This window comes from Garra rufa, unplaced genomic scaffold, assembly GCF_049309525.1.
Source record: "Garra rufa unplaced genomic scaffold, GarRuf1.0 hap1_unplaced_001, whole genome shotgun sequence".
NCBI lineage: Eukaryota > Metazoa > Chordata > Actinopteri > Cypriniformes > Cyprinidae > Garra > Garra rufa.
In genome coordinates, this window is record NW_027394276.1 from 19773942 (window position 1) to 19796160 (window position 22219).

The window sequence follows — 22219 nt, forward strand, 5'->3', positions numbered from 1 at the left end:
CTCTATAATACATTTAAATGATTGTAATAAATAGAGCGGTAAAACACGTCTTTCTAAAAGCCAGCATATTATATAAATAGTGAAGAAAAGGCAAAAGCTTACAGCACCTGGTATTCCCAGGCGGTCTCCCATCCAAGTACTAAGCAGGCCCGACGCTGCTTAGCTTCCGAGATCAGACGAGATCGGGCGCTCTCAGCGCGGTATGGCCGTAAGCGAGGGCTGCTCCAAAAAGTGGGCTATTTAAAGATCAGCCTCCGTAAAAGCCAGCATATTATATAAATAGTGAAGAAAAGGCAAAAGCTTACAGCACCTGGTATTCCCAGGCGGTCTCCCATCCAAGTACTAAGCAGGCCCGACGCTGCTTAGCTTCCGAGATCAGACGAGATCGGGCGCTCTCAGCGCGGTATGGCCGTAAGCGAGGGCTGCTCCAAAAAGTGGGCTATTTAAAGATCAGCCTCCGTAAAAGCCAGCATATTATATAAATAGTGAAGAAAAGGCAAAAGCTTACAGCACCTGGTATTCCCAGGCGGTCTCCCATCCAAGTACTAAGCAGGCCCGACGCTGCTTAGCTTCCGAGATCAGACGAGATCGGGCGCTCTCAGCGCGGTATGGCCGTAAGCGAGGGCAGCTCCAAAAAGTGGGCTATTTAAAGATCAGCCTCCGTAAAAGCCAGCATATTATATAAATAGTGAAGAAAAGGCAAAAGCTTACAGCACCTGGTAATCCCAGGCGGTCTCCCATCCAAGTGTAACAATCGGCCTTATCAGCCGAGTTACAAGACTAAAATGGGGTCAGATTTAACTGTGAGAGATGACTAGTGGTTAAAAGAATGAGACATAAAAGAAGATTGGTTTAAATAGATTTGGTTTATTTACAAGGTTCACATAAAAGACTTTAAAACAACACGATAAAACGAGGTAAACGCTGTTAAAAGAATACAGTTCATTTGTCCATACCCTAAAAACAGTCCAAGAATCCCAGTGTGTTGATAAGTCCAATGTGAGTGTCCACCGGTGTATATACAATCCACAGAAAGTGTAATCCAAAGTTTGCAGGTGGTGAATGGAAAGGTGAGCTCTAAAATTAGCAACTCCTCAATCCAACAGTTTGGTGACTGTCCTTTGTTTGTCATGCTGCTCTCTTATACAGTTGTACTTCCTGCTTCCTGTCATGTGTCTAGTCACATGGCAGGCCAACCATCCATTTTTTAAAGACGCACACTCACTTAAAATGTTAAGAGTAATAAAATGGCCTAAAAAACATGTAAAACACTTAAAACTCTATAATACATTTAAATGATTGTAATAAATAGAGCGGTAAAACACGTCTTTCTAAAAGCCAGCATATTATATAAATAGTGAAGAAAAGGCAAAAGCTTACAGCACCTGGTATTCCCAGGCGGTCTCCCATCCAAGTACTAAGCAGGCCCGACGCTGCTTAGCTTCCGAGATCAGACGAGATCGGGCGCTCTCAGCGCGGTATGGCCGTAAGCGAGGGCTGCTCCAAAAAGTGGGCTATTTAAAGATCAGCCTCCGTAAAAGCCAGCATATTATATAAATAGTGAAGAAAAGGCAAAAGTTTACAGCACCTGGTAATCCCAGGCGGTCTCCCATCCAAGTGTAACAATCGGCCTTATCAGCCGAGTTACAAGACTAAAATGGGGTCAGATTTAACTGTGAGAGATGACTAGTGGTTAAAAGAATGAGACATAAAAGAAGATTGGTTTAAATAGATTTGGTTTATTTACAAGGTTCACATAAAAGACTTTAAAACAACACGATAAAACGAGGTAAACGCTGTTAAAAGAATACAGTTCATTTGTCCATACCCTAAAAACAGTCCAAGAATCCCAGTGTGTTGATAAGTCCAATGTGAGTGTCCACCGGTGTATATACAATCCACAGAAAGTGTAATCCAAAGTTTGCAGGTGGTGAATGGAAAGGTGAGCTCTAAAATTAGCAACTCCTCAATCCAACAGTTTGGTGACTGTCCTTTGTTTGTCATGCTGCTCTCTTATACAGTTGTACTTCCTGCTTCCTGTCATGTGTCTAGTCACATGGCAGGACAACCATCCATTTTTTAAAGACACACACTCACTTAAAATGTTAAGAGTAATAAAATGGCCTAAAAAACATGTAAAACACTTAAAACTCTATAATACATTTAAATGATTGTAATAAATAGAGCGGTAAAACACGTCTTTCTAAAAGCCAGCATATTATATAAATAGTGAAGAAAAGGCAAAAGCTTACAGCACCTGGTATTCCCAGGCGGTCTCCCATCCAAGTACTAAGCAGGCCCGACGCTGCTTAACTTCCGAGATCAGACGAGATCGGGCGCTCTCAGCGCGGTATGGCCGTAAGCGAGGGCTGCTCCAAAAAGTGGGCTATTTAAAGATCAGCCTCCGTAAAAGCCAGCATATTATATAAATAGTGAAGAAAAGGCAAAAGCTTACAGCACCTGGTATTCCCAGGCGGTCTCCCATCCAAGTACTAAGCAGGCCCGACGCTGCTTAGCTTCCGAGATCAGACGAGATCGGGCGCTCTCAGCGCGGTATGGCCGTAAGCGAGGGCTGCTCCAAAAAGTGGGCTATTTAAAGATCAGCCTCCGTAAAAGCCAGCATATTATATAAATAGTGAAGAAAAGGCAAAAGCTTACAGCACCTGGTAATCCCAGGCGGTCTCCCATCCAAGTGTAACAATCGGCCTTATCAGCCGAGTTACAAGACTAAAATGGGGTCAGATTTAACTGTGAGAGATGACTAGTGGTTAAAAGAATGAGACATAAAAGAAGATTGGTTTAAATAGATTTGGTTTATTTACAAGGTTCACATAAAAGACTTTAAAACAACACGATAAAACGAGGTAAACGCTGTTAAAAGAATACAGTTCATTTGTCCATACCCTAAAAACAGTCCAAGAATCCCAGTGTGTTGATAAGTCCAATGTGAGTGTCCACCGGTGTATATACAATCCACAGAAAGTGTAATCCAAAGTTTGCAGGTGGTGAATGGAAAGGTGAGCTCTAAAATTAGCAACTCCTCAATCCAACAGTTTGGTGACTGTCCTTTGTTTGTCATGCTGCTCTCTTATACAGTTGTACTTCCTGCTTCCTGTCATGTGTCTAGTCACATGGCAGGCCAACCATCCATTTTTTAAAGACACACACTCACTTAAAATGTTAAGAGTAATAAAATGGCCTAAAAAACATGTAAAACACTTAAAACTCTATAATACATTTAAATGATTGTAATAAATAGAGCGGTAAAACACGTCTTTCTAAAAGCCAGCATATTATATAAATAGTGAAGAAAAGGCAAAAGCTTACAGCACCTGGTATTCCCAGGCGGTCTCCCATCCAAGTACTAAGCAGGCCCGACGCTGCTTAGCTTCCGAGATCAGACGAGATCGGGCGCTCTCAGCGCGGAATGACCGTAAGCGAGGGCTGCTCCAAAAAGTGGGCTATTTAAAGATCAGCCTCCGTAAAAGCCAGCATATTATATAAATAGTGAAGAAAAGGCAAAAGCTTACAGCACCTGGTATTCCCAGGCGGTCTCCCATCCAAGTGTAACAATCGGCCTTATCAGCCGAGTTACAAGACTAAAATGGGATCAGATTTAACTGTGAGAGATGACTAGTGGTTAAAAGAATGAGACATAAAAGAAGATTGGTTTAAATAGATTTGGTTTATTTACAAGGTTCACATAAAAGACTTTAAAACAACACGATAAAACGAGGTAAACGCTGTTAAAAGAATACAGTTCATTTGTCCATACCCTAAAAACAGTCCAAGAATCCCAGTGTGTTGATAAGTCCAATGTGAGTGTCCACCGGTGTATATACAATCCACAGAAAGTGTAATCCAAAGTTTGCAGGTGGTGAATGGAAAGGTGAGCTCTAAAATTAGCAACTCCTCAATCCAACAGTTTGGTGACTGTCCTTTGTTTGTCATGCTGCTCTCTTATACAGTTGTACTTCCTGCTTCCTGTCATGTGTCTAGTCACATGGCAGGCCAACCATCCATTTTTTAAAGACACACACTCACTTAAAATGTTAAGAGTAATAAAATGGCCTAAAAAACATGTAAAACACTTAAAACTCTATAATACATTTAAATGATTGTAATAAATAGAGCGGTAAAACACGTCTTTCTAAAAGCCAGCATATTATATAAATAGTGAAGAAAAGGCAAAAGCTTACAGCACCTGGTATTCCCAGGCGGTCTCCCATCCAAGTACTAAGCAGGCCCGACGCTGCTTAGCTTCCGAGATCAGACGAGATCGGGCGCTCTCAGCGCGGTATGGCCGTAAGCGAGGGCTGCTCCAAAAAGTGGGCTATTTAAAGATCAGCCTCCGTAAAAGCCAGCATATTATATAAATAGTGAAGAAAAGGCAAAAGCTTACAGCACCTGGTAATCCCAGGCGGTCTCCCATCCAAGTGTAACAATCGGCCTTATCAGCCGAGTTACAAGACTAAAATGGGGTCAGATTTAACTGTGAGAGATGACTAGTGGTTAAAAGAATGAGACATAAAAGAAGATTGGTTTAAATAGATTTGGTTTATTTACAAGGTTCACATAAAAGACTTTAAAACAACACGATAAAACGAGGTAAACGCTGTTAAAAGAATACAGTTCATTTGTCCATACCCTAAAAACAGTCCAAGAATCCCAGTGTGTTGATAAGTCCAATGTGAGTGTCCACCGGTGTATATACAATCCACAGAAAGTGTAATCCAAAGTTTGCAGGTGGTGAATGGAAAGGTGAGCTCTAAAATTAGCAACTCCTCAATCCAACAGTTTGGTGACTGTCCTTTGTTTGTCATGCTGCTCTCTTATACAGTTGTACTTCCTGCTTCCTGTCATGTGTCTAGTCACATGGCAGGCCAACCATCCATTTTTTAAAGACGCACACTCACTTAAAATGTTAAGAGTAATAAAATGGCCTAAAAAACATGTAAAACACTTAAAACTCTATAATACATTTAAATGATTGTAATAAATAGAGCGGTAAAACACGTCTTTCTAAAAGCCAGCATATTATATAAATAGTGAAGAAAAGGCAAAAGCTTACAGCACCTGGTATTCCCAGGCGGTCTCCCATCCAAGTACTAAGCAGGCCCGACGCTGCTTAGCTTCCGAGATCAGACGAGATCGGGCGCTCTCAGCGCGGTATGGCCGTAAGCGAGGGCTGCTCCAAAAAGTGGGCTATTTAAAGATCAGCCTCCGTAAAAGCCAGCATATTATATAAATAGTGAAGAAAAGGCAAAAGCTTACAGCACCTGGTAATCCCAGGCGGTCTCCCATCCAAGTGTAACAATCGGCCTTATCAGCCGAGTTACAAGACTAAAATGGGGTCAGATTTAACTGTGAGAGATGACTAGTGGTTAAAAGAATGAGACATAAAAGAAGATTGGTTTAAATAGATTTGGTTTATTTACAAGGTTCACATAAAAGACTTTAAAACAACACGATAAAACGAGGTAAACGCTGTTAAAAGAATACAGTTCATTTGTCCATACCCTAAAAACAGTCCAAGAATCCCAGTGTGTTGATAAGTCCAATGTGAGTGTCCACCGGTGTATATACAATCCACAGAAAGTGTAATCCAAAGTTTGCAGGTGGTGAATGGAAAGGTGAGCTCTAAAATTAGCAACTCCTCAATCCAACAGTTTGGTGACTGTCCTTTGTTTGTCATGCTGCTCTCTTATACAGTTGTACTTCCTGCTTCCTGTCATGTGTCTAGTCACATGGCAGGCCAACCATCCATTTTTTAAAGACACACACTCACTTAAAATGTTAAGAGTAATAAAATGGCCTAAAAAACATGTAAAACACTTAAAACTCTATAATACATTTAAATGATTGTAATAAATAGAGCGGTAAAACACGTCTTTCTAAAAGCCAGCATATTATATAAATAGTGAAGAAAAGGCAAAAGCTTACAGCACCTGGTATTCCCAGGCGGTCTCCCATCCAAGTACTAAGCAGGCCCGACGCTGCTTAGCTTCCGAGATCAGACGAGATCGGGCGCTCTCAGCGCGGTATGGCCGTAAGCGAGGGCTGCTCCAAAAAGTGGGCTATTTAAAGATCAGCCTCCGTAAAAGCCAGCATATTATATAAATAGTGAAGAAAAGGCAAAAGCTTACAGCACCTGGTAATCCCAGGCGGTCTCCCATCCAAGTGTAACAATCGGCCTTATCAGCCGAGTTACAAGACTAAAATGGGGTCAGATTTAACTGTGAGAGATGACTAGTGGTTAAAAGAATGAGACATAAAAGAAGATTGGTTTAAATAGATTTGGTTTATTTACAAGGTTCACATAAAAGACTTTAAAACAACACGATAAAACGAGGTAAACGCTGTTAAAAGAATACAGTTCATTTGTCCATACCCTAAAAACAGTCCAAGAATCCCAGTGTGTTGATAAGTCCAATGTGAGTGTCCACCGGTGTATATACAATCCACAGAAAGTGTAATCCAAAGTTTGCAGGTGGTGAATGGAAAGGTGAGCTCTAAAATTAGCAACTCCTCAATCCAACAGTTTGGTGACTGTCCTTTGTTTGTCATGCTGCTCTCTTATACAGTTGTACTTCCTGCTTCCTGTCATGTGTCTAGTCACATGGCAGGCCAACCATCCATTTTTTAAAGACACACACTCACTTAAAATGTTAAGAGTAATAAAATGGCCTAAAAAACATGTAAAACACTTAAAACTCTATAATACATTTAAATGATTGTAATAAATAGAGCGGTAAAACACGTCTTTCTAAAAGCCAGCATATTATATAAATAGTGAAGAAAAGGCAAAAGCTTACAGCACCTGGTATTCCCAGGCGGTCTCCCATCCAAGTACTAAGCAGGCCCGACGCTGCTTAGCTTCCGAGATCAGACGAGATCGGGCGCTCTCAGCGCGGTATGGCCGTAAGCGAGGGCTGCTCCAAAAAGTGGGCTATTTAAAGATCAGCCTCCGTAAAAGCCAGCATATTATATAAATAGTGAAGAAAAGGCAAAAGCTTACAGCACCTGGTATTCCCAGGCGGTCTCCCATCCAAGTACTAAGCAGGCCCAACGCTGCTTAGCTTCCGAGATCAGACGAGATCGGGCGCTCTCAGCGCGGTATGGCCGTAAGCGAGGGCTGCTCCAAAAAGTGGGCTATTTAAAGATCAGCCTCCGTAAAAGCCAGCATATTATATAAATAGTGAAGAAAAGGCAAAAGCTTACAGCACCTGGTAATCCCAGGCGGTCTCCCATCCAAGTGTAACAATCGGCCTTATCAGCCGAGTTACAAGACTAAAATGGGGTCAGATTTAACTGTGAGAGATGACTAGTGGTTAAAAGAATGAGACATAAAAGAAGATTGGTTTAAATAGATTTGGTTTATTTACAAGGTTCACATAAAAGACTTTAAAACAACACGATAAAACGAGGTAAACGCTGTTAAAAGAATACAGTTCATTTGTCCATACCCTAAAAACAGTCCAAGAATCCCAGTGTGTTGATAAGTCCAATGTGAGTGTCCACCGGTGTATATACAATCCACAGAAAGTGTAATCCAAAGTTTGCAGGTGGTGAATGGAAAGGTGAGCTCTAAAATTAGCAACTCCTCAATCCAACAGTTTGGTGACTGTCCTTTGTTTGTCATGCTGCTCTCTTATACAGTTGTACTTCCTGCTTCCTGTCATGTGTCTAGTCACATGGCAGGCCAACCATCCATTTTTTAAAGACGCACACTCACTTAAAATGTTAAGAGTAATAAAATGGCCTAAAAAACATGTAAAACACTTAAAACTCTATAATACATTTAAATGATTGTAATAAATAGAGCGGTAAAACACGTCTTTCTAAAAGCCAGCATATTATATAAATAGTGAAGAAAAGGCAAAAGCTTACAGCACCTGGTATTCCCAGGCGGTCTCCCATCCAAGTACTAAGCAGGCCCGACGCTGCTTAGCTTCCGAGATCAGACGAGATCGGGCGCTCTCAGCGCGGTATGGCCGTAAGCGAGGGCTGCTCCAAAAAGTGGGCTATTTAAAGATCAGCCTCCGTAAAAGCCAGCATATTATATAAATAGTGAAGAAAAGGCAAAAGTTTACAGCACCTGGTAATCCCAGGCGGTCTCCCATCCAAGTGTAACAATCGGCCTTATCAGCCGAGTTACAAGACTAAAATGGGGTCAGATTTAACTGTGAGAGATGACTAGTGGTTAAAAGAATGAGACATAAAAGAAGATTGGTTTAAATAGATTTGGTTTATTTACAAGGTTCACATAAAAGACTTTAAAACAACACGATAAAACGAGGTAAACGCTGTTAAAAGAATACAGTTCATTTGTCCATACCCTAAAAACAGTCCAAGAATCCCAGTGTGTTGATAAGTCCAATGTGAGTGTCCACCGGTGTATATACAATCCACAGAAAGTGTAATCCAAAGTTTGCAGGTGGTGAATGGAAAGGTGAGCTCTAAAATTAGCAACTCCTCAATCCAACAGTTTGGTGACTGTCCTTTGTTTGTCATGCTGCTCTCTTATACAGTTGTACTTCCTGCTTCCTGTCATGTGTCTAGTCACATGGCAGGCCAACCATCCATTTTTTAAAGACACACACTCACTTAAAATGTTAAGAGTAATAAAATGGCCTAAAAAACATGTAAAACACTTAAAACTCTATAATACATTTAAATGATTGTAATAAATAGAGCGGTAAAACACGTCTTTCTAAAAGCCAGCATATTATATAAATAGTGAAGAAAAGGCAAAAGCTTACAGCACCTGGTATTCCCAGGCGGTCTCCCATCCAAGTACTAAGCAGGCCCGACGCTGCTTAGCTTCCGAGATCAGACGAGATCGGGCGCTCTCAGCGCGGTATGGCCGTAAGCGAGGGCTGCTCCAAAAAGTGGGCTATTTAAAGATCAGCCTCCGTAAAAGCCAGCATATTATATAAATAGTGAAGAAAAGGCAAAAGCTTACAGCACCTGGTATTCCCAGGCGGTCTCCCATCCAAGTACTAAGCAGGCCCGACGCTGCTTAGCTTCCGAGATCAGACGAGATCGGGCGCTCTCAGCGCGGTATGGCCGTAAGCGAGGGCTGCTCCAAAAAGTGGGCTATTTAAAGATCAGCCTCCGTAAAAGCCAGCATATTATATAAATAGTGAAGAAAAGGCAAAAGCTTACAGCACCTGGTATTCCCAGGCGGTCTCCCATCCAAGTACTAAGCAGGCCCGACGCTGCTTAGCTTCCGAGATCAGACGAGATCGGGCGCTCTCAGCGCGGTATGGCCGTAAGCGAGGGCAGCTCCAAAAAGTGGGCTATTTAAAGATCAGCCTCCGTAAAAGCCAGCATATTATATAAATAGTGAAGAAAAGGCAAAAGCTTACAGCACCTGGTAATCCCAGGCGGTCTCCCATCCAAGTGTAACAATCGGCCTTATCAGCCGAGTTACAAGACTAAAATGGGGTCAGATTTAACTGTGAGAGATGACTAGTGGTTAAAAGAATGAGACATAAAAGAAGATTGGTTTAAATAGATTTGGTTTATTTACAAGGTTCACATAAAAGACTTTAAAACAACACGATAAAACGAGGTAAACGCTGTTAAAAGAATACAGTTCATTTGTCCATACCCTAAAAACAGTCCAAGAATCCCAGTGTGTTGATAAGTCCAATGTGAGTGTCCACCGGTGTATATACAATCCACAGAAAGTGTAATCCAAAGTTTGCAGGTGGTGAATGGAAAGGTGAGCTCTAAAATTAGCAACTCCTCAATCCAACAGTTTGGTGACTGTCCTTTGTTTGTCATGCTGCTCTCTTATACAGTTGTACTTCCTGCTTCCTGTCATGTGTCTAGTCACATGGCAGGCCAACCATCCATTTTTTAAAGACACACACTCACTTAAAATGTTAAGAGTAATAAAATGGCCTAAAAAACATGTAAAACACTTAAAACTCTATAATACATTTAAATGATTGTAATAAATAGAGCGGTAAAACACGTCTTTCTAAAAGCCAGCATATTATATAAATAGTGAAGAAAAGGCAAAAGCTTACAGCACCTGGTATTCCCAGGCGGTCTCCCATCCAAGTACTAAGCAGGCCCGACGCTGCTTAGCTTCCGAGATCAGACGAGATCGGGCGCTCTCAGCGCGGTATGGCCGTAAGCGAGGGCTGCTCCAAAAAGTGGGCTATTTAAAGATCAGCCTCCGTAAAAGCCAGCATATTATATAAATAGTGAAGAAAAGGCAAAAGCTTACAGCACCTGGTAATCCCAGGCGGTCTCCCATCCAAGTGTAACAATCGGCCTTATCAGCCGAGTTACAAGACTAAAATGGGGTCAGATTTAACTGTGAGAGATGACTAGTGGTTAAAAGAATGAGACATAAAAGAAGATTGGTTTAAATAGATTTGGTTTATTTACAAGGTTCACATAAAAGACTTTAAAACAACACGATAAAACGAGGTAAACGCTGTTAAAAGAATACAGTTCATTTGTCCATACCCTAAAAACAGTCCAAGAATCCCAGTGTGTTGATAAGTCCAATGTGAGTGTCCACCGGTGTATATACAATCCACAGAAAGTGTAATCCAAAGTTTGCAGGTGGTGAATGGAAAGGTGAGCTCTAAAATTAGCAACTCCTCAATCCAACAGTTTGGTGACTGTCCTTTGTTTGTCATGCTGCTCTCTTATACAGTTGTACTTCCTGCTTCCTGTCATGTGTCTAGTCACATGGCAGGCCAACCATCCATTTTTTAAAGACGCACACTCACTTAAAATGTTAAGAGTAATAAAATGGCCTAAAAAACATGTAAAACACTTAAAACTCTATAATACATTTAAATGATTGTAATAAATAGAGCGGTAAAACACGTCTTTCTAAAAGCCAGCATATTATATAAATAGTGAAGAAAAGGCAAAAGCTTACAGCACCTGGTATTCCCAGGCGGTCTCCCATCCAAGTACTAAGCAGGCCCGACGCTGCTTAGCTTCCGAGATCAGACGAGATCGGGCGCTCTCAGCGCGGTATGGCCGTAAGCGAGGGCTGCTCCAAAAAGTGGGCTATTTAAAGATCAGCCTCCGTAAAAGCCAGCATATTATATAAATAGTGAAGAAAAGGCAAAAGCTTACAGCACCTGGTATTCCCAGGCGGTCTCCCATCCAAGTACTAAGCAGGCCCGACGCTGCTTAGCTTCCGAGATCAGACGAGATCGGGCGCTCTCAGCGCGGTATGGCCGTAAGCGAGGGCTGCTCCAAAAAGTGGGCTATTTAAAGATCAGCCTCCGTAAAAGCCAGCATATTATATAAATAGTGAAGAAAAGGCAAAAGCTTACAGCACCTGGTATTCCCAGGCGGTCTCCCATCCAAGTACTAAGCAGGCCCGACGCTGCTTAGCTTCCGAGATCAGACGAGATCGGGCGCTCTCAGCGCGGTATGGCCGTAAGCGAGGGCAGCTCCAAAAAGTGGGCTATTTAAAGATCAGCCTCCGTAAAAGCCAGCATATTATATAAATAGTGAAGAAAAGGCAAAAGCTTACAGCACCTGGTAATCCCAGGCGGTCTCCCATCCAAGTGTAACAATCGGCCTTATCAGCCGAGTTACAAGACTAAAATGGGGTCAGATTTAACTGTGAGAGATGACTAGTGGTTAAAAGAATGAGACATAAAAGAAGATTGGTTTAAATAGATTTGGTTTATTTACAAGGTTCACATAAAAGACTTTAAAACAACACGATAAAACGAGGTAAACGCTGTTAAAAGAATACAGTTCATTTGTCCATACCCTAAAAACAGTCCAAGAATCCCAGTGTGTTGATAAGTCCAATGTGAGTGTCCACCGGTGTATATACAATCCACAGAAAGTGTAATCCAAAGTTTGCAGGTGGTGAATGGAAAGGTGAGCTCTAAAATTAGCAACTCCTCAATCCAACAGTTTGGTGACTGTCCTTTGTTTGTCATGCTGCTCTCTTATACAGTTGTACTTCCTGCTTCCTGTCATGTGTCTAGTCACATGGCAGGCCAACCATCCATTTTTTAAAGACACACACTCACTTAAAATGTTAAGAGTAATAAAATGGCCTAAAAAACATGTAAAACACTTAAAACTCTATAATACATTTAAATGATTGTAATAAATAGAGCGGTAAAACACGTCTTTCTAAAAGCCAGCATATTATATAAATAGTGAAGAAAAGGCAAAAGCTTACAGCACCTGGTATTCCCAGGCGGTCTCCCATCCAAGTACTAAGCAGGCCCGACGCTGCTTAGCTTCCGAGATCAGACGAGATCGGGCGCTCTCAGCGCGGTATGGCCGTAAGCGAGGGCTGCTCCAAAAAGTGGGCTATTTAAAGATCAGCCTCCGTAAAAGCCAGCATATTATATAAATAGTGAAGAAAAGGCAAAAGCTTACAGCACCTGGTATTCCCAGGCGGTCTCCCATCCAAGTACTAAGCAGGCCCGACGCTGCTTAGCTTCCGAGATCAGACGAGATCGGGCGCTCTCAGCGCGGTATGGCCGTAAGCGAGGGCTGCTCCAAAAAGTGGGCTATTTAAAGATCAGCCTCCGTAAAAGCCAGCATATTATATAAATAGTGAAGAAAAGGCAAAAGCTTACAGCACCTGGTATTCCCAGGCGGTCTCCCATCCAAGTGTAACAATCGGCCTTATCAGTCGAGTTACAAGACTAAAATGGGATCAGATTTAACTGTGAGAGATGACTAGTGGTTAAAAGAATGAGACATAAAAGAAGATTGGTTTAAATAGATTTGGTTTATTTACAAGGTTCACATAAAAGACTTTAAAACAACACGATAAAACGAGGTAAACGCTGTTAAAAGAATACAGTTCATTTGTCCATACCCTAAAAACAGTCCAAGAATCCCAGTGTGTTGATAAGTCCAATGTGAGTGTCCACCGGTGTATATACAATCCACAGAAAGTGTAATCCAAAGTTTGCAGGTGGTGAATGGAAAGGTGAGCTCTAAAATTAGCAACTCCTCAATCCAACAGTTTGGTGACTGTCCTTTGTTTGTCATGCTGCTCTCTTATACAGTTGTACTTCCTGCTTCCTGTCATGTGTCTAGTCACATGGCAGGCCAACCATCCATTTTTTAAAGACACACACTCACTTAAAATGTTAAGAGTAATAAAATGGCCTAAAAAACATGTAAAACACTTAAAACTCTATAATACATTTAAATGATTGTAATAAATAGAGCGGTAAAACACGTCTTTCTAAAAGCCAGCATATTATATAAATAGTGAAGAAAAGGCAAAAGCTTACAGCACCTGGTATTCCCAGGCGGTCTCCCATCCAAGTACTAAGCAGGCCCGACGCTGCTTAGCTTCCGAGATCAGACGAGATCGGGCGCTCTCAGCGCGGTATGGCCGTAAGCGAGGGCTGCTCCAAAAAGTGGGCTATTTAAAGATCAGCCTCCGTAAAAGCCAGCATATTATATAAATAGTGAAGAAAAGGCAAAAGCTTACAGCACCTGGTAATCCCAGGCGGTCTCCCATCCAAGTGTAACAATCGGCCTTATCAGCCGAGTTACAAGACTAAAATGGGGTCAGATTTAACTGTGAGAGATGACTAGTGGTTAAAAGAATGAGACATAAAAGAAGATTGGTTTAAATAGATTTGGTTTATTTACAAGGTTCACATAAAAGACTTTAAAACAACACGATAAAACGAGGTAAACGCTGTTAAAAGAATACAGTTCATTTGTCCATACCCTAAAAACAGTCCAAGAATCCCAGTGTGTTGATAAGTCCAATGTGAGTGTCCACCGGTGTATATACAATCCACAGAAAGTGTAATCCAAAGTTTGCAGGTGGTGAATGGAAAGGTGAGCTCTAAAATTAGCAACTCCTCAATCCAACAGTTTGGTGACTGTCCTTTGTTTGTCATGCTGCTCTCTTATACAGTTGTACTTCCTGCTTCCTGTCATGTGTCTAGTCACATGGCAGGCCAACCATCCATTTTTTAAAGACACACACTCACTTAAAATGTTAAGAGTAATAAAATGGCCTAAAAAACATGTAAAACACTTAAAACTCTATAATACATTTAAATGATTGTAATAAATAGAGCGGTAAAACACGTCTTTCTAAAAGCCAGCATATTATATAAATAGTGAAGAAAAGGCAAAAGCTTACAGCACCTGGTATTCCCAGGCGGTCTCCCATCCAAGTACTAAGCAGGCCCGACGCTGCTTAGCTTCCGAGATCAGACGAGATCGGGCGCTCTCAGCGCGGTATGGCCGTAAGCGAGGGCTGCTCCAAAAAGTGGGCTATTTAAAGATCAGCCTCCGTAAAAGCCAGCATATTATATAAATAGTGAAGAAAAGGCAAAAGTTTACAGCACCTGGTAATCCCAGGCGGTCTCCCATCCAAGTGTAACAATCGGCCTTATCAGCCGAGTTACAAGACTAAAATGGGGTCAGATTTAACTGTGAGAGATGACTAGTGGTTAAAAGAATGAGACATAAAAGAAGATTGGTTTAAATAGATTTGGTTTATTTACAAGGTTCACATAAAAGACTTTAAAACAACACGATAAAACGAGGTAAACGCTGTTAAAAGAATACAGTTCATTTGTCCATACCCTAAAAACAGTCCAAGAATCCCAGTGTGTTGATAAGTCCAATGTGAGTGTCCACCGGTGTATATACAATCCACAGAAAGTGTAATCCAAAGTTTGCAGGTGGTGAATGGAAAGGTGAGCTCTAAAATTAGCAACTCCTCAATCCAACAGTTTGGTGACTGTCCTTTGTTTGTCATGCTGCTCTCTTATACAGTTGTACTTCCTGCTTCCTGTCATGTGTCTAGTCACATGGCAGGCCAACCATCCATTTTTTAAAGACACACACTCACTTAAAATGTTAAGAGTAATAAAATGGCCTAAAAAACATGTAAAACACTTAAAACTCTATAATACATTTAAATGATTGTAATAAATAGAGCGGTAAAACACGTCTTTCTAAAAGCCAGCATATTATATAAATAGTGAAGAAAAGGCAAAAGCTTACAGCACCTGGTATTCCCAGGCGGTCTCCCATCCAAGTACTAAGCAGGCCCGACGCTGCTTAGCTTCCGAGATCAGACGAGATCGGGCGCTCTCAGCGCGGTATGGCCGTAAGCGAGGGCTGCTCCAAAAAGTGGGCTATTTAAAGATCAGCCTCCGTAAAAGCCAGCATATTATATAAATAGTGAAGAAAAGGCAAAAGCTTACAGCACCTGGTATTCCCAGGCGGTCTCCCATCCAAGTACTAAGCAGGCCAGACGCTGCTTAGCTTCCGAGATCAGACGAGATCGGGCGCTCTCAGCGCGGTATGGCCGTAAGCGAGGGCTGCTCCAAAAAGTGGGCTATTTAAAGATCAGCCTCCGTAAAAGCCAGCATATTATATAAATAGTGAAGAAAAGGCAAAAGCTTACAGCACCTGGTATTCCCAGGCGGTCTCCCATCCAAGTACTAAGCAGGCCCGACGCTGCTTAGCTTCCGAGATCAGACGAGATCGGGCGCTCTCAGCGCGGTATGGCCGTAAGCGAGGGCAGCTCCAAAAAGTGGGCTATTTAAAGATCAGCCTCCGTAAAAGCCAGCATATTATATAAATAGTGAAGAAAAGGCAAAAGCTTACAGCACCTGGTAATCCCAGGCGGTCTCCCATCCAAGTGTAACAATCGGCCTTATCAGCCGAGTTACAAGACTAAAATGGGGTCAGATTTAACTGTGAGAGATGACTAGTGGTTAAAAGAATGAGACATAAAAGAAGATTGGTTTAAATAGATTTGGTTTATTTACAAGGTTCACATAAAAGACTTTAAAACAACACGATAAAACGAGGTAAACGCTGTTAAAAGAATACAGTTCATTTGTCCATACCCTAAAAACAGTCCAAGAATCCCAGTGTGTTGATAAGTCCAATGTGAGTGTCCACCGGTGTATATACAATCCACAGAAAGTGTAATCCAAAGTTTGCAGGTGGTGAATGGAAAGGTGAGCTCTAAAATTAGCAACTCCTCAATCCAACAGTTTGGTGACTGTCCTTTGTTTGTCATGCTGCTCTCTTATACAGTTGTACTTCCTGCTTCCTGTCATGTGTCTAGTCACATGGCAGGCCAACCATCCATTTTTTAAAGACACACACTCACTTAAAATGTTAAGAGTAATAAAATGGCCTAAAAAACATGTAAAACACTTAAAACTCTATAATACATTTAAATGATTGTAATAAATAGAGCGGTAAAACACGTCTTTCTAAAAGCCAGCATATTATATAAATAGTGAAGAAAAGGCAAAAGCTTACAGCACCTGGTATTCCCAGGCGGTCTCCCATCCAAGTACTAAGCAGGCCCGACGCTGCTTAGCTTCCGAGATCAGACGAGATCGGGCGCTCTCAGCGCGGTATGGCCGTAAGCGAGGGCTGCTCCAAAAAGTGGGCTATTTAAAGATCAGCCTCCGTAAAAGCCAGCATATTATATAAATAGTGAAGAAAAGGCAAAAGCTTACAGCACCTGGTAATCCCAGGCGGTCTCCCATCCAAGTGTAACAATCGGCCTTATCAGCCGAGTTACAAGACTAAAATGGGGTCAGATTTAACTGTGAGAGATGACTAGTGGTTAAAAGAATGAGACATAAAAGAAGATTGGTTTAAATAGATTTGGTTTATTTACAAGGTTCACATAAAAGACTTTAAAACAACACGATAAAACGAGGTAAACGCTGTTAAAAGAATACAGTTCATTTGTCCATACCCTAAAAACAGTCCAAGAATCCCAGTGTGTTGATAAGTCCAATGTGAGTGTCCACCGGTGTATATACAATCCACAGAAAGTGTAATCCAAAGTTTGCAGGTGGTGAATGGAAAGGTGAGCTCTAAAATTAGCAACTCCTCAATCCAACAGTTTGGTGACTGTCCTTTGTTTGTCATGCTGCTCTCTTATACAGTTGTACTTCCTGCTTCCTGTCATGTGTCTAGTCACATGGCAGGCCAACCATCCATTTTTTAAAGACACACACTCACTTAAAATGTTAAGAGTAATAAAATGGCCTAAAAAACATGTAAAACACTTAAAACTCTATAATACATTTAAATGATTGTAATAAATAGAGCGGTAAAACACGTCTTTCTAAAAGCCAGCATATTATATAAATAGTGAAGAAAAGGCAAAAGCTTACAGCACCTGGTATTCCCAGGCGGTCTCCCATCCAAGTACTAAGCAGGCCCGACGCTGCTTAGCTTCCGAGATCAGACGAGATCGGGCGCTCTCAGCGCGGTATGGCCGTAAGCGAGGGCTGCTCCAAAAAGTGGGCTATTTAAAGATCAGCCTCCGTAAAAGCCAGCATATTATATAAATAGTGAAGAAAAGGCAAAAGTTTACAGCACCTGGTAATCCCAGGCGGTCTCCCATCCAAGTGTAACAATCGGCCTTATCAGCCGAGTTACAAGACTAAAATGGGGTCAGATTTAACTGTGAGAGATGACTAGTGGTTAAAAGAATGAGACATAAAAGAAGATTGGTTTAAATAGATTTGGTTTATTTACAAGGTTCACATAAAAGACTTTAAAACAACACGATAAAACGAGGTAAACGCTGTTAAAAGAATACAGTTCATTTGTCCATACCCTAAAAACAGTCCAAGAATCCCAGTGTGTTGATAAGTCCAATGTGAGTGTCCACCGGTGTATATACAATCCACAGAAAGTGTAATCCAAAGTTTGCAGGTGGTGAATGGAAAGGTGAGCTCTAAAATTAGCAACTCCTCAATCCAACAGTTTGGTGACTGTCCTTTGTTTGTCATGCTGCTCTCTTATACAGTTGTACTTCCTGCTTCCTGTCATGTGTCTAGTCACATGGCAGGCCAACCATCCATTTTTTAAAGACACACACTCACTTAAAATGTTAAGAGTAATAAAATGGCCTAAAAAACATGTAAAACACTTAAAACTCTATAATACATTTAAATGATTGTAATAAATAGAGCGGTAAAACACGTCTTTCTAAAAGCCAGCATATTATATAAATAGTGAAGAAAAGGCAAAAGCTTACAGCACCTGGTATTCCCAGGCGGTCTCCCATCCAAGTACTAAGCAGGCCCGACGCTGCTTAGCTTCCGAGATCAGACGAGATCGGGCGCTCTCAGCGCGGTATGGCCGTAAGCGAGGGCTGCTCCAAAAAGTGGGCTATTTAAAGATCAGCCTCCGTAAAAGCCAGCATATTATATAAATAGTGAAGAAAAGGCAAAAGCTTACAGCACCTGGTATTCCCAGGCGGTCTCCCATCCAAGTACTAAGCAGGCCCGACGCTGCTTAGCTTCCGAGATCAGACGAGATCGGGCGCTCTCAGCGCGGTATGGCCGTAAGCGAGGGCTGCTCCAAAAAGTGGGCTATTTAAAGATCAGCCTCCGTAAAAGCCAGCATATTATATAAATAGTGAAGAAAAGGCAAAAGCTTACAGCACCTGGTATTCCCAGGCGGTCTCCCATCCAAGTACTAAGCAGGCCCGACGCTGCTTAGCTTCCGAGATCAGACGAGATCGGGCGCTCTCAGCGCGGTATGGCCGTAAGCGAGGGCTGCTCCAAAAAGTGGGCTATTTAAAGATCAGCCTCCGTAAAAGCCAGCATATTATATAAATAGTGAAGAAAAGGCAAAAGCTTACAGCACCTGGTAATCCCAGGCGGTCTCCCATCCAAGTGTAACAATCGGCCTTATCAGCCGAGTTACAAGACTAAAATGGGGTCAGATTTAACTGTGAGAGATGACTAGTGGTTAAAAGAATGAGACATAAAAGAAGATTGGTTTAAATAGATTTGGTTTATTTACAAGGTTCACATAAAAGACTTTAAAACAACACGATAAAACGAGGTAAACGCTGTTAAAAGAATACAGTTCATTTGTCCATACCCTAAAAACAGTCCAAGAATCCCAGTGTGTTGATAAGTCCAATGTGAGTGTCCACCGGTGTATATACAATCCACAGAAAGTGTAATCCAAAGTTTGCAGGTGGTGAATGGAAAGGTGAGCTCTAAAATTAGCAACTCCTCAATCCAACAGTTTGGTGACTGTCCTTTGTTTGTCATGCTGCTCTCTTATACAGTTGTACTTCCTGCTTCCTGTCATGTGTCTAGTCACATGGCAGGCCAACCATCCATTTTTTAAAGACACACACTCACTTAAAATGTTAAGAGTAATAAAATGGCCTAAAAAACATGTAAAACACTTAAAACTCTATAATACATTTAAATGATTGTAATAAATAGAGCGGTAAAACACGTCTTTCTAAAAGCCAGCATATTATATAAATAGTGAAGAAAAGGCAAAAGCTTACAGCACCTGGTATTCCCAGGCGGTCTCCCATCCAAGTACTAAGCAGGCCCGACGCTGCTTAGCTTCCGAGATCAGACGAGATCGGGCGCTCTCAGCGCGGTATGGCCGTAAGCGAGGGCTGCTCCAAAAAATGGGCTATTTAAAGATCAGCCTCCGTAAAAGCCAGCATATTATATAAATAGTGAAGAAAAGGCAAAAGCTTACAGCACCTGGTATTCCCAGGCGGTCTCCCATCCAAGTACTAAGCAGGCCCGACGCTGCTTAGCTTCCGAGATCAGACGAGATCGGGCGCTCTCAGCGCGGTATGGCCGTAAGCGAGGGCTGCTCCAAAAAGTGGGCTATTTAAAGATCAGCCTCCGTAAAAGCCAGCATATTATATAAATAGTGAAGAAAAGGCAAAAGCTTACAGCACCTGGTATTCCCAGGCGGTCTCCCATCCAAGTACTAAGCAGGCCCGACGCTGCTTAGCTTCCGAGATCAGACGAGATCGGGCGCTCTCAGCGCGGTATGGCCGTAAGCGAGGGCTGCTCCAAAAAGTGGGCTATTTAAAGATCAGCCTCCGTAAAAGCCAGCATATTATATAAATAGTGAAGAAAAGGCAAAAGCTTACAGCACCTGGTAATCCCAGGCGGTCTCCCATCCAAGTGTAACAATCGGCCTTATCAGCCGAGTTACAAGACTAAAATGGGGTCAGATTTAACTGTGAGAGATGACTAGTGGTTAAAAGAATGAGACATAAAAGAAGATTGGTTTAAATAGATTTGGTTTATTTACAAGGTTCACATAAAAGACTTTAAAACAACACGATAAAACGAGGTAAACGCTGTTAAAAGAATACAGTTCATTTGTCCATACCCTAAAAACAGTCCAAGAATCCCAGTGTGTTGATAAGTCCAATGTGAGTGTCCACCGGTGTATATACAATCCACAGAAAGTGTAATCCAAAGTTTGCAGGTGGTGAATGGAAAGGTGAGCTCTAAAATTAGCAACTCCTCAATCCAACAGTTTGGTGACTGTCCTTTGTTTGTCATGCTGCTCTCTTATACAGTTGTACTTCCTGCTTCCTGTCATGTGTCTAGTCACATGGCAGGCCAACCATCCATTTTTTAAAGACGCACACTCACTTAAAATGTTAAGAGTAATAAAATGGCCTAAAAAACATGTAAAACACTTAAAACTCTATAATACATTTAAATGATTGTAATAAATAGAGCGGTAAAACACGTCTTTCTAAAAGCCAGCATATTATATAAATAGTGAAGAAAAGGCAAAAGCTTACAGCACCTGGTATTCCCAGGCGGTCTCCCATCCAAGTACTAAGCAGGCCCGACGCTGCTTAGCTTCCGAGATCAGACGAGATCGGGCGCTCTCAGCGCGGTATGGCCGTAAGCGAAGGCTGCTCCAAAAAGTGGGCTATTTAAAGATCAGCCTCCGTAAAAGCCAGCATATTATATAAATAGTGAAGAAAAGGCAAAAGTTTACAGCACCTGGTAATCCCAGGCGGTCTCCCATCCAAGTGTAACAATCGGCCTTATCAGCCGAGTTACAAGACTAAAATGGGGTCAGATTTAACTGTGAGAGATGACTAGTGGTTAAAAGAATGAGACATAAAAGAAGATTGGTTTAAATAGATTTGGTTTATTTACAAGGTTCACATAAAAGACTTTAAAACAACACGATAAAACGAGGTAAACGCTGTTAAAAGAATACAGTTCATTTGTCCATACCCTAAAAACAGTCCAAGAATCCCAGTGTGTTGATAAGTCCAATGTGAGTGTCCACCGGTGTATATACAATCCACAGAAAGTGTAATCCAAAGTTTGCAGGTGGTGAATGGAAAGGTGAGCTCTAAAATTAGCAACTCCTCAATCCAACAGTTTGGTGACTGTCCTTTGTTTGTCATGCTGCTCTCTTATACAGTTGTACTTCCTGCTTCCTGTCATGTGTCTAGTCACATGGCAGGCCAACCATCCATTTTTTAAAGACACACACTCACTTAAAATGTTAAGAGTAATAAAATGGCCTAAAAAACATGTAAAACACTTAAAACTCTATAATACATTTAAATGATTGTAATAAATAGAGCGGTAAAACACGTCTTTCTAAAAGCCAGCATATTATATAAATAGTGAAGAAAAGGCAAAAGCTTACAGCACCTGGTATTCCCAGGCGGTCTCCCATCCAAGTACTAAGCAGGCCCGACGCTGCTTAGCTTCCGAGATCAGACGAGATCGGGCGCTCTCAGCGCGGTATGGCCGTAAGCGAGGGCTGCTCCAAAAAGTGGGCTATTTAAAGATCAGCCTCCGTAAAAGCCAGCATATTATATAAATAGTGAAGAAAAGGCAAAAGCTTACAGCACCTGGTATTCCCAGGCGGTCTCCCATCCAAGTACTAAGCAGGCCCGACGCTGCTTAGCTTCCGAGATCAGACGAGATCGGGCGCTCTCAGCGCGGTATGGCCGTAAGCGAGGGCTGCTCCAAAAAGTGGGCTATTTAAAGATCAGCCTCCGTAAAAGCCAGCATATTATATAAATAGTGAAGAAAAGGCAAAAGCTTACAGCACCTGGTATTCCCAGGCGGTCTCCCATCCAAGTACTAAGCAGGCCCGACGCTGCTTAGCTTCCGAGATCAGACGAGATCGGGCGCTCTCAGCGCGGTATGGCCGTAAGCGAGGGCAGCTCCAAAAAGTGGGCTATTTAAAGATCAGCCTCCGTAAAAGCCAGCATATTATATAAATAGTGAAGAAAAGGCAAAAGCTTACAGCACCTGGTAATCCCAGGCGGTCTCCCATCCAAGTGTAACAATCGGCCTTATCAGCCGAGTTACAAGACTAAAATGGGGTCAGATTTAACTGTGAGAGATGACTAGTGGTTAAAAGAATGAGACATAAAAGAAGATTGGTTTAAATAGAT

General features: G+C 41.9%; 39 non-coding genes across 39 annotated transcripts; all 39 read right to left on the minus strand.

Moving 5' to 3' along the window:
- Positions 1 to 95: 95 nt before the first annotated feature.
- On the minus strand, positions 96 to 214 carry LOC141304261 (5S ribosomal RNA). The gene has a single exon (XR_012344226.1). It is a non-coding gene; the product is annotated as a 5S ribosomal RNA (ribosomal RNA).
- Positions 215 to 298: 84 nt separating this feature from the next.
- LOC141304262 (5S ribosomal RNA) lies at positions 299 to 417 on the minus strand. Its single transcript, XR_012344227.1, has one exon. It is a non-coding gene; the product is annotated as a 5S ribosomal RNA (ribosomal RNA).
- An 84-nt stretch (positions 418 to 501) lies between these two features.
- LOC141304263 (5S ribosomal RNA) lies at positions 502 to 620 on the minus strand. Its single transcript, XR_012344228.1, has one exon. It is a non-coding gene; the product is annotated as a 5S ribosomal RNA (ribosomal RNA).
- Positions 621 to 1373: 753 nt separating this feature from the next.
- Positions 1374 to 1492, minus strand: LOC141304264 (5S ribosomal RNA). The gene has a single exon (XR_012344229.1). It is a non-coding gene; the product is annotated as a 5S ribosomal RNA (ribosomal RNA).
- A 753-nt stretch (positions 1493 to 2245) lies between these two features.
- LOC141304048 (5S ribosomal RNA) lies at positions 2246 to 2364 on the minus strand. Its single transcript, XR_012344014.1, has one exon. It is a non-coding gene; the product is annotated as a 5S ribosomal RNA (ribosomal RNA).
- Positions 2365 to 2448: 84 nt separating this feature from the next.
- LOC141304265 (5S ribosomal RNA) lies at positions 2449 to 2567 on the minus strand. Its single transcript, XR_012344230.1, has one exon. It is a non-coding gene; the product is annotated as a 5S ribosomal RNA (ribosomal RNA).
- A 753-nt stretch (positions 2568 to 3320) lies between these two features.
- LOC141303372 (5S ribosomal RNA) lies at positions 3321 to 3439 on the minus strand. Its single transcript, XR_012343353.1, has one exon. It is a non-coding gene; the product is annotated as a 5S ribosomal RNA (ribosomal RNA).
- Positions 3440 to 4192: 753 nt separating this feature from the next.
- LOC141304267 (5S ribosomal RNA) lies at positions 4193 to 4311 on the minus strand. Its single transcript, XR_012344231.1, has one exon. It is a non-coding gene; the product is annotated as a 5S ribosomal RNA (ribosomal RNA).
- A 753-nt stretch (positions 4312 to 5064) lies between these two features.
- On the minus strand, positions 5065 to 5183 carry LOC141304268 (5S ribosomal RNA). Its single transcript, XR_012344232.1, has one exon. It is a non-coding gene; the product is annotated as a 5S ribosomal RNA (ribosomal RNA).
- A 753-nt stretch (positions 5184 to 5936) lies between these two features.
- On the minus strand, positions 5937 to 6055 carry LOC141304269 (5S ribosomal RNA). The gene has a single exon (XR_012344233.1). It is a non-coding gene; the product is annotated as a 5S ribosomal RNA (ribosomal RNA).
- Positions 6056 to 6808: 753 nt separating this feature from the next.
- On the minus strand, positions 6809 to 6927 carry LOC141304270 (5S ribosomal RNA). Its single transcript, XR_012344234.1, has one exon. It is a non-coding gene; the product is annotated as a 5S ribosomal RNA (ribosomal RNA).
- Positions 6928 to 7011: 84 nt separating this feature from the next.
- LOC141304039 (5S ribosomal RNA) lies at positions 7012 to 7130 on the minus strand. The gene has a single exon (XR_012344006.1). It is a non-coding gene; the product is annotated as a 5S ribosomal RNA (ribosomal RNA).
- A 753-nt stretch (positions 7131 to 7883) lies between these two features.
- LOC141304271 (5S ribosomal RNA) lies at positions 7884 to 8002 on the minus strand. The gene has a single exon (XR_012344235.1). It is a non-coding gene; the product is annotated as a 5S ribosomal RNA (ribosomal RNA).
- Positions 8003 to 8755: 753 nt separating this feature from the next.
- On the minus strand, positions 8756 to 8874 carry LOC141304273 (5S ribosomal RNA). Its single transcript, XR_012344238.1, has one exon. It is a non-coding gene; the product is annotated as a 5S ribosomal RNA (ribosomal RNA).
- An 84-nt stretch (positions 8875 to 8958) lies between these two features.
- Positions 8959 to 9077, minus strand: LOC141304274 (5S ribosomal RNA). The gene has a single exon (XR_012344239.1). It is a non-coding gene; the product is annotated as a 5S ribosomal RNA (ribosomal RNA).
- Positions 9078 to 9161: 84 nt separating this feature from the next.
- Positions 9162 to 9280, minus strand: LOC141304275 (5S ribosomal RNA). Its single transcript, XR_012344240.1, has one exon. It is a non-coding gene; the product is annotated as a 5S ribosomal RNA (ribosomal RNA).
- Positions 9281 to 10033: 753 nt separating this feature from the next.
- On the minus strand, positions 10034 to 10152 carry LOC141304276 (5S ribosomal RNA). Its single transcript, XR_012344241.1, has one exon. It is a non-coding gene; the product is annotated as a 5S ribosomal RNA (ribosomal RNA).
- Positions 10153 to 10905: 753 nt separating this feature from the next.
- Positions 10906 to 11024, minus strand: LOC141304278 (5S ribosomal RNA). The gene has a single exon (XR_012344242.1). It is a non-coding gene; the product is annotated as a 5S ribosomal RNA (ribosomal RNA).
- An 84-nt stretch (positions 11025 to 11108) lies between these two features.
- LOC141304279 (5S ribosomal RNA) lies at positions 11109 to 11227 on the minus strand. Its single transcript, XR_012344243.1, has one exon. It is a non-coding gene; the product is annotated as a 5S ribosomal RNA (ribosomal RNA).
- An 84-nt stretch (positions 11228 to 11311) lies between these two features.
- LOC141304280 (5S ribosomal RNA) lies at positions 11312 to 11430 on the minus strand. The gene has a single exon (XR_012344244.1). It is a non-coding gene; the product is annotated as a 5S ribosomal RNA (ribosomal RNA).
- Positions 11431 to 12183: 753 nt separating this feature from the next.
- On the minus strand, positions 12184 to 12302 carry LOC141304281 (5S ribosomal RNA). The gene has a single exon (XR_012344245.1). It is a non-coding gene; the product is annotated as a 5S ribosomal RNA (ribosomal RNA).
- An 84-nt stretch (positions 12303 to 12386) lies between these two features.
- On the minus strand, positions 12387 to 12505 carry LOC141304282 (5S ribosomal RNA). The gene has a single exon (XR_012344246.1). It is a non-coding gene; the product is annotated as a 5S ribosomal RNA (ribosomal RNA).
- A 753-nt stretch (positions 12506 to 13258) lies between these two features.
- LOC141304283 (5S ribosomal RNA) lies at positions 13259 to 13377 on the minus strand. Its single transcript, XR_012344248.1, has one exon. It is a non-coding gene; the product is annotated as a 5S ribosomal RNA (ribosomal RNA).
- Positions 13378 to 14130: 753 nt separating this feature from the next.
- Positions 14131 to 14249, minus strand: LOC141304285 (5S ribosomal RNA). The gene has a single exon (XR_012344250.1). It is a non-coding gene; the product is annotated as a 5S ribosomal RNA (ribosomal RNA).
- A 753-nt stretch (positions 14250 to 15002) lies between these two features.
- On the minus strand, positions 15003 to 15121 carry LOC141304286 (5S ribosomal RNA). Its single transcript, XR_012344251.1, has one exon. It is a non-coding gene; the product is annotated as a 5S ribosomal RNA (ribosomal RNA).
- Positions 15122 to 15205: 84 nt separating this feature from the next.
- On the minus strand, positions 15206 to 15324 carry LOC141303531 (5S ribosomal RNA). The gene has a single exon (XR_012343512.1). It is a non-coding gene; the product is annotated as a 5S ribosomal RNA (ribosomal RNA).
- An 84-nt stretch (positions 15325 to 15408) lies between these two features.
- LOC141304287 (5S ribosomal RNA) lies at positions 15409 to 15527 on the minus strand. The gene has a single exon (XR_012344252.1). It is a non-coding gene; the product is annotated as a 5S ribosomal RNA (ribosomal RNA).
- A 753-nt stretch (positions 15528 to 16280) lies between these two features.
- On the minus strand, positions 16281 to 16399 carry LOC141304289 (5S ribosomal RNA). The gene has a single exon (XR_012344253.1). It is a non-coding gene; the product is annotated as a 5S ribosomal RNA (ribosomal RNA).
- Positions 16400 to 17152: 753 nt separating this feature from the next.
- On the minus strand, positions 17153 to 17271 carry LOC141304290 (5S ribosomal RNA). Its single transcript, XR_012344254.1, has one exon. It is a non-coding gene; the product is annotated as a 5S ribosomal RNA (ribosomal RNA).
- A 753-nt stretch (positions 17272 to 18024) lies between these two features.
- Positions 18025 to 18143, minus strand: LOC141304291 (5S ribosomal RNA). Its single transcript, XR_012344255.1, has one exon. It is a non-coding gene; the product is annotated as a 5S ribosomal RNA (ribosomal RNA).
- Positions 18144 to 18227: 84 nt separating this feature from the next.
- On the minus strand, positions 18228 to 18346 carry LOC141304292 (5S ribosomal RNA). Its single transcript, XR_012344256.1, has one exon. It is a non-coding gene; the product is annotated as a 5S ribosomal RNA (ribosomal RNA).
- Positions 18347 to 18430: 84 nt separating this feature from the next.
- LOC141304293 (5S ribosomal RNA) lies at positions 18431 to 18549 on the minus strand. The gene has a single exon (XR_012344257.1). It is a non-coding gene; the product is annotated as a 5S ribosomal RNA (ribosomal RNA).
- A 753-nt stretch (positions 18550 to 19302) lies between these two features.
- On the minus strand, positions 19303 to 19421 carry LOC141304294 (5S ribosomal RNA). The gene has a single exon (XR_012344259.1). It is a non-coding gene; the product is annotated as a 5S ribosomal RNA (ribosomal RNA).
- An 84-nt stretch (positions 19422 to 19505) lies between these two features.
- On the minus strand, positions 19506 to 19624 carry LOC141304295 (5S ribosomal RNA). Its single transcript, XR_012344260.1, has one exon. It is a non-coding gene; the product is annotated as a 5S ribosomal RNA (ribosomal RNA).
- An 84-nt stretch (positions 19625 to 19708) lies between these two features.
- LOC141304297 (5S ribosomal RNA) lies at positions 19709 to 19827 on the minus strand. Its single transcript, XR_012344262.1, has one exon. It is a non-coding gene; the product is annotated as a 5S ribosomal RNA (ribosomal RNA).
- Positions 19828 to 20580: 753 nt separating this feature from the next.
- On the minus strand, positions 20581 to 20699 carry LOC141304298 (5S ribosomal RNA). Its single transcript, XR_012344263.1, has one exon. It is a non-coding gene; the product is annotated as a 5S ribosomal RNA (ribosomal RNA).
- Positions 20700 to 21452: 753 nt separating this feature from the next.
- On the minus strand, positions 21453 to 21571 carry LOC141304300 (5S ribosomal RNA). The gene has a single exon (XR_012344264.1). It is a non-coding gene; the product is annotated as a 5S ribosomal RNA (ribosomal RNA).
- Positions 21572 to 21655: 84 nt separating this feature from the next.
- LOC141304301 (5S ribosomal RNA) lies at positions 21656 to 21774 on the minus strand. Its single transcript, XR_012344265.1, has one exon. It is a non-coding gene; the product is annotated as a 5S ribosomal RNA (ribosomal RNA).
- An 84-nt stretch (positions 21775 to 21858) lies between these two features.
- On the minus strand, positions 21859 to 21977 carry LOC141304302 (5S ribosomal RNA). Its single transcript, XR_012344266.1, has one exon. It is a non-coding gene; the product is annotated as a 5S ribosomal RNA (ribosomal RNA).
- Between the last annotated feature and the right edge of the window lie 242 nt (positions 21978 to 22219).